Source organism: Tachyglossus aculeatus, chromosome 2 (assembly GCF_015852505.1).
Source record: "Tachyglossus aculeatus isolate mTacAcu1 chromosome 2, mTacAcu1.pri, whole genome shotgun sequence".
Lineage (NCBI taxonomy): Eukaryota > Metazoa > Chordata > Mammalia > Monotremata > Tachyglossidae > Tachyglossus > Tachyglossus aculeatus.
The window spans coordinates 142,428,321-142,437,369 of record NC_052067.1 but is presented as its reverse complement, the minus strand read 5'-3'; the positions used below and the strand labels follow the sequence as shown (position 1 = coordinate 142,437,369).

Here is a 9,049-nt window from a genome sequence, read left to right as displayed (position 1 = left end):
AGTGAGCAGGGGCAAAAAATTTAAACACAGAGTAGCACAAGAGAGAGTGAGAGGCATGAGGCAAAAAACAATTCCTATGGGTTCTTTGTCCAAAGGGTGTAATAAAATTCCTGGGGTAAATTTAAGTCCTCATTTTCTCTTCTCCCGCTCCCTTCCACATTGCCCTTACACTTGGATTTGTGCCCTTTATTGACCCCTACAGTACTTATGTTCATATCCATAATTTATTCAATTGCACTAACGTCTGTCTCCCCTCTAGACTGTAAGCTCATCGTGGGCAGGGAATGTTTGTACCAACTCAGTCATAGCACATCCTCCCAAGCTTAGAGAAGAAGCATGGTATGAGAAGGAGCACGCTGTATTTGATAGAGTACTGGCCTAGGAGTTAGAAAGTCATGGGTTCTAATCTCGGCTCTACCGCTTCTCTGCTCTGTGACCTTGGGCAGGTAATATGACTTCTCTGGGCCTTGGTCACCTCATTCATTCATTCATTCAATCATATTTATTGAGCGCTTACTGTGTGCAGAGCACTATACTAAGCACATAGGAAGTACAATTTGGCACCAGAGACAACCCCTACCCAACAATGGGCTCACAGTCTAGAAGATATCTAGAAGATATGATATTTCTTCACACCCTTGGGTTCCGCGATTAAGGCCTCTCACATTCTCCAAGCAGTGAAAGCCCTTTTTAAAATCTTGCTTCTAATCTCTCTTTCATTTAACCTTAAAATGTTATTTTAAACATTTCTATTATTCTCTTTTGGTTCCTCTAAATTCTGCACACGGCGCTTCAGCTTTGGGGGTCCTCAGAGAACTGTGTTCCCAGATTGAGGTCTGATCGATGCCGATTATAAAGGGGGAAGGAAGATTAGCGGGAGAAGCAGGTGACCTTGTCGATAGAGCCCGAGCCTAGGAGTCAGAAGGAGCTGGGTTCTAATCCCCACTCTGCCACTTGTCCACCGTGACCTTGGGCAAGTCACTTCACTTCTCTGGGCCTCAGTGACCTCATCTGTAAAATGAGGATTGAGACTGTGAGCCCCACGTGGGACAGGGAATGTATCCCACCTAATTTGCTTGTATCCAACCCAGCGCTTAGAACATAGTAGGCCCATAGTAGGCCCTTAACAAAGGCCAAAATTGTTATCATTATTATTAGCAGAACAGTATAGGCCTAAGGCAAACTCTCAATCAGAGAGAAATGACCTTCACTGCCCAGTTCCCCAGAAGAGGTGAGTCCGGTTGTGGGGAGAGAGGGGGTGGAGAGCAGGAGGGGAGCACTGCCCTATGATAATAATAATAATAGTAATAATAATAATAATGGTATTTCTTAAGCACTTACTCTGTGCCAGGCACTGTACTAAGCACTGGGTTGGATACAAACAAATTGGGTCAGAGACAGTCCCTGTCCCATGTTGGGCTCACAGTCTCAAGCCCCATTTTCCAGATGATGCCACCGAGGCCCAGAGAAGTGAACTGACTTGCTCAAGGTCACACGGCAGACAAGTGACAGAGCCGGGATTAGAACCCAGGTCCTTCTGATTCTCAGGCCCGTGCCTCTCTGTAATCACCCCATGCCTGACAAATGCCACATTTATAATTATTCATTAATAATAATTATAATGATAACAATAATACTTATGACTGCAGTAGTCATAACGATAATTTTAGTCTTTGTTGAGCACTTACTATGAGAAGCAGTGTGGTTTAGTAGATAGAGCATGGGCTTGGGGTCAGAAAGATTTTGGTTCTTATCCCTGCTCTGCTGCTGGTGTGCTGTGTGACTTTGGGCAAGTCACTTCACTTCTCTGTGTCCCAGTTACCTCATCTGTAAAGTGGGGATTAAGACTGTGAGCTCCACATGGGACAGGGACTGAGTTCAAACTGATGAGCTTGTATCTACTCCAGGGCTTAATATAGTCGCTGGCACAAAATAATTATTTAGCCAGTAACACAAAAAATGTGCTAAGCACTCTAGTAAATGCTGGTGTGGATACAGGATAATCATGTCAGACACAGTCCCTGTCCAAATTGAGGCTAACAGTCTCAAAAGATAGGAGAAAAGGGATTGAATTCCCATTTTCCAACCAAGAAAACTCCTCAGACCTCGTCTCCTCCTTTAATAATAATAGTAATAATAACAATGATGGTATCTGTTAAGTGCTTACTACATGCAAAACACTGTTCTAAGCGCTGGGAGGGATACAAGCTGACCAGGTTGTCCCATGTGGGGCTCACAGTCTTAATCTCCATTTCACAGATGAGGTAACTGAGGTTCAGAGAATAATAATAATAATAATGATGGCATCTGTTAAGTGCTTACTATGTGCAAAACACTGTTCTAAGCACTGGGGAGGATACAAGGTGATCAGGTTGTCCCATGTGGGGCTCACAGTTTTAATTCCCATTTTACAGATGAGGTAACTGAGGCACAGAGAAGTTAAGTGACTTGCCCAAGGTCACACAGCAGACACGTGGCAGAGCAAGATTAGAACCCATGACCTCTGACTCCCAAGCCCTTGCTTTTTCCACTGAGCCGCGCTTCTTCTCCTTTGCAAATTCTTCCCTCTGAGAAGTCGCAGCTTCACTACCTCACACTTTCCCTTTGAAAACCTAGGTGTGGTTCAGTTTTTGGTGTCTTTTCAGGGCTCCTTGTGAATTCAGGAGGAAATGCAATGTTGGAAATTTAATTTAAATTTGAGCGGGCCTGTGTGAAACCCGGTTTTCAAACTGGAAAGGGCTCGGAATTGCTAAAAGCCAGCAGAGGGCTCCCTGGTTTAAATTTTAGCAAATAACCGAGATGTTCTGAACTTTGGATGCTATCTGTTTGGGCTTCATTTCTGCCTCCATGGCCTGTTAGTCATTCATTCATTCATTCAGTAGTATTTATTGAGCGCTCACTGTGTGCAGAGCACTGTACTAAGCACTCGGGAAGTACAAGTCGGCAACATATAGAGATTCATTCATTCAATCATATTTATTGAGCGCTCACTGTGTGCAGAGCACTGTACTAAGCGCTCGGAAAGTACAAGTTGGCAACATATAGAGATTTATTCATTCATTCAATCGTATTTATTGAGCGCTTACTGTGCGCAGAGCACTGCACTAAGCGCTTGGGAAGTACAAGTTGGCAACATATAGAGACGGCCCCTACGCAACAGCAGGCTCACAGTCTAGAAGGGGGAGACAGACAACAAAACAAAACATAGTAACAAAATAAAAGAAATAGAATAGTAAATATGTACAAGTAAAATAAATAGAGTAATAAATATGTACAGACATATATACAGGTGCTGTGGGGAGGGGAAGGAGGTAGGGCGGGAGGGATGGGGAGGGGGAGGAGGGGGAGAGGAAGGAGGGGGCTCAGTCTGGGAAGGCCTCCTGGAGGAGGTGAGCTCTCAGTAGGGCTTTGAAGGGAGGAAGAGAGCTAGTTTGGCGGATGTGCGGAGGGAGGGCATTCCAGGCCAGGGGGAGGACGTGGGCCAGGGGTTGATGGCGGGACAGGAGAGAACGAGGCAAAGGGAGGAGGTTAGTGGCAGAGGAGTGGAGGGTGCGGGCTGGGCTGGAGAAGGAAAGGAGGGAGGTGAGGTAGGAGGGGGCGAGGGGATGGACAGCCTTGAAGCCGAGAGTGAGGATTTTTTGCCTGGTGCATAGGTTGATTGGTAGCCACTGGAGATTTTTGAGGAGAGGAGTAACATGCCCAGAGCGTTTCTGCACAAAGATGATCCGGGAAGCAGCGTGAAATATAGATTGAAGTGGGGAGAGACAGGAGGATGGGAGATCAGAGAGGAGGCTGATGCAGTAATCCAGTCGGGATAGGATGAGAGGTCCCTACCCAACAACGGGCTCACCCTCTGGTAGTCTTCAGAGTGACTCTACCACTCCTTGAAGGAAAGGAAGAAGACTTCCTGACTAGCGTGAGGTTTCTAGGCATCCCTGGGCAGATGACAGACACTCAACAATATTTTCCACCTGGCCCATTTTGCACACCACAGGACTTAGTACGCCTGATTCACCCTCTAGACTGTAAGCTTGTGGTGGGCAGGGGATGTGTCTGTTTATTGTTATATTGTATTCGCTGAAGTATTCTCCCAATATTGTTATAAGCACAGTCTCTCCTAGGTGAAATCCTGTGGGCTCTGGAGGAACCAAGCAGTCATGTCCATAGTGAACAGTCTGCTCTCCAAAGCACAGCCCCTCCTGGATATGGAACACTCTCCAATCTGCTCCATAACAAGCTTGCCAGATGCAACAAGGTTGTGTTGGCATATATTAGCTGATGCCTGTTTACTTGCCTTGTTTTGTTTGTTGTCTGTCTCCCCCCTCCTAGACTGTGAGCCTGTTGTTGGGTAGGGATTGTCTCTATTTGTTGCTGAATTGTACTTCCCAAGCGCTTAGTACAGTGCCCTGCACACGGTAAGCACTCAATAAATACTATTGAATGAATGAATGAATCTAAAGTTGATGCTAATTACCACTTCAGCTCTAGAATTATTCTGACACCTTGAAACATTGATAGATGACTGCCTTAGAACCACTCGTTTTATGAGGCAAGGGTCACCTCGCTATAGTAATTTATTTACATTAATGTCTGTCTCCGTCTCTAGACTGTTGCTTGTTGTGGGCAGGGAATGTAGTTGTTATAATGTTATATTGTACTCTCCCAAGCGCTTAATACAGAGCTCTGCAAGTCATGAGAATAATAATAATTATGGTAATTATCAAGTTCTTATTATGTGCCCACCACTTTTCTAAATACTAGGGTAGTTACAAGTTAATCAGATTGTACAAAGTCTCATGGGACTCACATTCTTAACCCCCATTTTCCAGATGAGGTAACGGAGACATAGAGAAGTGATGTGACTTGCCCAAGGTCACTCAGCAGGTATGTGGCAGAATTGCGATTAGAACCCAGGTCCTTCTGACTCCCAGTCTGTGCCCCATCCACTAGGCCAGGCTGTTTCTCTAGCCACACTGCTAGAGAAACGGCGCTCAATAAATATGCTCAGTAAATATGATCGACCTACTGGCTTGTCTGTGGTGGACAGTGTCCTCTCCAAAGCACAGCCTTTCCTGGATAGAGAGCACCCTTCAATCAATCAATCAATCAATCGTATTTATTGAGCGCTTACTGTGTGCAGAGCACTGTACTAAGCACTTGGGAAGTACACGTTGGCAACATATAGAGACAGTCCCTACCCAACAGTGGGCTCACAGTCTAAGAGTCATTGGGCTCTGGAGGAACCCTGAGGGCTTGTCTGAGGTGGACAGTCCAGTCTGCTCTCCAGAGCACAGCCCCTCCCAGATGTGATGTATTCCCCAGTCTGATCTGGAGGGAAAGTGCATGGTCAGAATAACAATAATAATAATTATTATGGTATTTGTTAAGCGCTTACTATGTGCCAAGCACCCTCTCAGGGTGGCACCAGGAGAGTTTCCAGTCCTCTACCAGTCTCGGCTACTGGAGGGAGAGTCAAGCAGAGGCCTACCCATTCCATTCCTAGCTTGGTCAGTGGTTAGTGAGTGGAAGGCAATCTGCTACAAGTCAAAACTCACCTGTGCTGGGCAGCGGCGACATGGGAGAGAGTCGAGGACAGAGACTCATTTACTGTGTGGAAGGAGGCAATGGTCAACCACTTCTGGATTTTTACCAAGAAAACTCTCTGGATCCACCACTGGAATGATTGCAGATTAAAGTGGGGTGTCCTGGGAGAGATGTGTCCCGGCTTCCACATGTGCCTGCTTGTGTGACCTTGGGCAAGTCAGTCACCTTATCTGGGCTTCAGTTCCCTCATCTGTAAAATGTGGATTCAATACGTGCTCTACCTCCTAGATTGTGAGCCCTGGGTGGGACAGGGACTATGTGTGACCTGAAATCTTGTATCTTTCCCAGCTCTTAGAACAGTGTCTTCTAGGCTGTGAGCCTGTTGTTGGGTAGGGACCGTCTGTATATGTTGCCGATTTGTACTTCCCAAGTGCTTAGTACAGTGCTCTGCATGCAGTGAGCCCTCAATGCATTTAGCTTTAATTCTATTTGTTCTGACGACTTGACACCTGTCTACATGTTTTGTTTTGTTGTCTGTCTCCCGCTTCTAGACTGTGAGCCTGTTGTTGGGTAGGGACTATCTCTATATGTTGCCAACTTGTACTTCCCAAGCGCTTAGTACAGTGCTCTGCACACAGTGAGTGCTCAATGAATACAATTGAATGAATGAATAAATGCAATTGAATGAATGAATGACTGTTTGACCCAAAGTAAGCACTTAAATACCACAGTCATATTATTATTATTATTATTATTATTATTATTATCACTGATGGCCTAGCCTCAGGAGTCATTGCCTTTTTGGACTGCTTGCTGATACTACATGTCTTGAAGCCAGGGCTTTTGATGTTCAGAGCTGAACTTTTGTTCTGTTATGTCCAGGCTGAACTGACGTTGAAAGCTAGGGGAGGTATTCAGACACCCAGATTGCTTGTGGACTCTTGTAGGCTAAATCCTTTTAATCATGTGACTAAACCAGGCCTAGAAGTCAGAAGGACCTGGGTTCTAATCCTGGCTCTGCTGTGTGAACTTGGGCAAGTTACTTCACTTCTCTGGGCCTCAGTTACCTCATCTGGAAAATGGGGATGAAGACTGCGAGCCTCATGTGGGACAGGGACTGTGTCCAACCTGATTAGCTTGTACCTACCCCAGTGCTTAGTATAGTGCCTGGCACAGAGTAAGCGCTTAACAAATACTATTAAAAACAAAAAAGAAATGTTATTGGTAGAAGGAGAAACAGCAGAATATAAAAGATGGAGAGCCTTGGCTTATCTATCTGAAATGCGGAATCATTGTGGAGCTGGAATTCACATGAGGAACTGAGGACTAAAATTTGAGAGCCAGAGACAGGTCTTGTCGTGTCTTATCTATGGAGTTATTTCCAAACCAGAGCGATTCGATGGATATATCTCTCCCAGAACGCCCCACCTCCATCAGCCAACACTCTGGTAATGGGTCCAGAGAGTTTTCTTGGTCAAAATCCAGAAGTGGTGACCACTGCCTCCTTCCTCACAGTCAACTTGAGTCTCCGCACTCGACTATCTCCCAGGCCGCTGCTGCCCAGCATGGAGGAGTTTTGACTTGTAGCAGATTGACTTCTACTTGCTAGCCACTGGCCAAACTAGGAATGGAATGGCTAGGCCTCTGTTTGCCATCCTGAGAAGGTAGAGACGGGCTTAGGATAATAATAATAAAAACATACAATTTGTGCTATTTGTTAAGCATTTTTTACCAAGTGCTCTGCTGAGCACTGGGGCAGATACAATAACCAGGATGGATACAGTCACTGTCCCACAATGGACTCACAGTCTAAAGCAGAAGAGCAGGTATTGGTAAATGAGAGTTTAAACATATAGATGGTGAAGTAGACTCTAGACTGTAAACTTGTTGTGGGTGGGGAATGCGGATACCAATTCTATTGTATTGCCAAACGCTTAATACAGTGTTTTGCACAAAGTAGCACTCAACAGATATCACTGACGATGATAGTAAGTGCTTAACAAATACCATAAAAATAAAGTATCGAATGCCTATTTTTCAAATAAGAAAACTGAGGCAAAGAGAAATTAAATAACTTGCCCCGGTTCACACAGCAGGCCAGTGGGGGAGAGATGGGATTAGAACCCACGTTGTAACACCCCCTAACCCATGCTCTTTCCACTAGACCATGCTACCTCATTTGACTAAGACTGGACTGAAGGGAAATTGGACAAATGTCAGGTAGCCAACTGGCTCCTGGGGTAGACGGCAGATAGGCTGAATTAGCCATGAGTGGCTAAAGAGATCTGCTCCAATATCGGCCAAACCTCTGACCACAGCGTGACTTCAGTGATCTCCGGGCGCTCTGTTCCCAGAAGCCTCAGCCGGTAGCATGGTATAATGGGAGTTTTCCCTACTGGTTCATTCATTCATTCATTTAGTCATACTTATTGAACACTTACTGTGTGCAGAGCACTGTACTAAGCGCCTAGGAAGTACAAATAGGCAACAAATAGAGATGGTCCGTATCCACTCACCACTGTGATCCTTAAATGGCTAAAGGTAGGTAGCCAACAGAGAGAAGAAGAATAAGAAGAAGGAAGAAGAAAAAGAAGAAAGAAGAAGAGTATTAGTTGAATGCTTAGTATGTGTCAAGTACTGTTTTAAGCACTCCAGGAGGCCTTCCCAGACTGAGCCCCCTCCTTCCTCTCCCCCTACTCCCCCTCCCCATCCCCCGTGCCTTACCTCCTTCCCCTCCCCACAGCACCTGTATATATGTATATACGTTTGTACATATTTATTACTCTATTTTACTTGTACATATTTATTCATTTATTCATTCAATCATATTTATTGAGCGCTTACTGTGTGCAGAGCACTGTATTAAGCGCTTGGGAAGTACAAGTTGGCAACATATAGAGACGGTCCCTACCCAACAGTGGGCTCACAGTCTAGAAGGGGGAGACAGAACAAAACATATGAACAAAATAAAATAAATAGAATAAATATGTACAAGTAAAATAACTAAATAGAGTAATATAAATAAATAAATAGCGTAATATAAATAAATAGAGTAATTTTATTTGGTTTATATGTTTTGCTTTGTTGTCTGTCTCCCCCTTGTAGATTGTGAGCCCACTTTTGGGTAGGGACGGTCTCTATATGTTGCAAACTTGTACTTCCCAAGCGCTTAGTACTGTGTTCTGCACACAGTAAGTGCTCAGTAAATGCAATTGAGTGAGTGAGCGAGTGAGAGTACAAGCAAATCAGGTTGGACACAGTCCCTGTCCCACATGGGGCTCACAGTCTCAATCCCCACTTTCCAGATGAGGTCACTGAGGAACATAGAAGTGAAGTGACTGGCCCAAGGTCACACAGCAGACAAGTGGTGGAGCCAGGATTAGAACCCAATTTCTTCTGTCTTCCAGGCCCTTGCCCTATCCATCAAACCACGCTGCCTCAGGCCACCTGTACTCCAACACTGGTGCTTGTTTGAGAGTGCCTCTGCCAATTGCCTCTGTGTGAC

General features: G+C 45.1%; 1 non-coding gene across 1 annotated transcript; it reads left to right on the top strand.

The window, feature by feature from the left end:
* Positions 1-5,407: 5,407 nt before the first annotated feature.
* Positions 5,408-5,545, top strand: LOC119924865. The gene has a single exon (XR_005449547.1). It is a non-coding gene; the product is annotated as a small nucleolar RNA SNORA7 (small nucleolar RNA).
* The last annotated feature ends 3,504 nt before the right edge of the window (positions 5,546-9,049 follow it).